Source organism: Corapipo altera, unplaced genomic scaffold (assembly GCF_003945725.1).
Source record: "Corapipo altera isolate COAL_440 unplaced genomic scaffold, ASM394572v1 1, whole genome shotgun sequence".
In the NCBI taxonomy this organism is placed as follows: domain Eukaryota; kingdom Metazoa; phylum Chordata; class Aves; order Passeriformes; family Pipridae; genus Corapipo; species Corapipo altera.
This window is the reverse complement of record NW_020884873.1, coordinates 42,765,508-42,767,124: the sequence shown is the minus strand read 5'-3', so window position 1 is coordinate 42,767,124 and position 1,617 is coordinate 42,765,508.

Here is a 1,617-nt window from a genome sequence, read left to right as displayed (position 1 = left end):
CGGGCCGGGCGCGGAAGGAGCCGCGGACCGGCGGCAGCGCCAGGGGGAGCGGGGCGGGGCAGCCGGGGACACGCCGCTCCGGCCGCGCCGGGGCCGGCGGTGGGAGCGACGGGGAGCCCCGAGCTGGACTCAGGGTGGGCGCCTGCCGGCAGCCCGCCCGCCCCCCGGCTCGGCAGCTGCTCCGTGGGTGCTCAGACCTCCAAAAGGGTCCCCCGGCCGCCCGGCGCCGCCCGGTGCGCTCGGTGTCCCCGTTCCCTGCGGTGCCGGGCTGTCACCGCGGCGTGACGGGCCTTTGTCAGCGTTTGTGGCATCGCAACAACAGGCAGCGGGAACAAAAACCCTAGGGGATTATGCATTGGGCCGTGTTGGACCGTGTCTGCCGACCCTTTGCAGCTGTAGGGAAAGCAGGGAAAGAGGAGGGGAAGGGAGGTGTCGCCACTGCCCACCGAGTTCCCATGTCCGGCCCCACCGGCCCGTCAACTCCACCGTGATTTACTTGACTCTTTCTCCCTAAACTGCATAATTTTTGCTGCAATAAAACACTGAACCTGCCATTACAAGCTATTTTCATGCCCTCTTTGGATTTTAGCTTCAGTTCATACAAATTATTTCCTCTTGTTTTATTTGAGAACATGTTTTAAGCCTAAAAGTGGTCTATATAAGGTAAATTATTATAATGATTGCTAAAAGTATCTGAAAATATTGATACGCAGTGTGAGCTTATGAGCTGCCAGAAGTTCATTATTGCTGCATTCCATAACCACAATCACCATCATTCTCAGAGAGAAATGATATTACTAACCAATAATCCAGGCTTGTTAAATTAAAAAGGAAGTTGCTAGGGGTAACTTTCTTTAGTTTTCACCACTGCATAAATTAAGGATAGCTGTACGCTTTAAAAAGCTCACAGGAAAGTGATATAAAAATTACTTAAAGTTTGGGCAGGAAATCACCTATTACAATGCTCTGGACCACATTGCATCGTTTTTGGCTTCTGCAGAAAAGCTTTGCGTCTATGTGTTACTCATGTTGACACTTTTTTTCTCCCATGTTGATGAGTTTACTGATACTGCTGTCATGTAAATGGTTTGGATCTAGCAATGTAGCTGTGGCTCTTAAAGGCTAAAAGCCTGAAAATACAAGTTTACAATAGGTTCAAAGGCAACCAAAGAAACAGCGTAATGACTCATATGCTTATGAGCTGCATTTCTACTCCCCTAATTCCTCTTTGCTCCATGAATGAGAGGAATAAAAAGGCCAGTTGACAGAGTCAAGGTCCAGCCCCGTCCTTCAGGGTGCTTCTGTCTAGAAACTACTATTTTTTTAGCCTATAGATACAGGGGCTGAGTGCAACTCAAAGGCATTCATCAGGCTTCTGGTGGCTACTTGGGTCAGGGACAGAAATTTGGTTTAGTGCTGCTGAAAACCAAGGTAGGAGCAACTAACAGAGGATCCCAAATTAGCCCCTTGGTTACACAAGTCAGACCATACTCCTTTATACCAACTACTTCCTACCTCTCCTCTCACTAGAGCTGAGGATTGGGGTGCGAGTGCACAACCACGGAGCTGCTTTTGAACAGCTCTGCCCATTTCCCAACCACTTCTGCTGCATCTCAG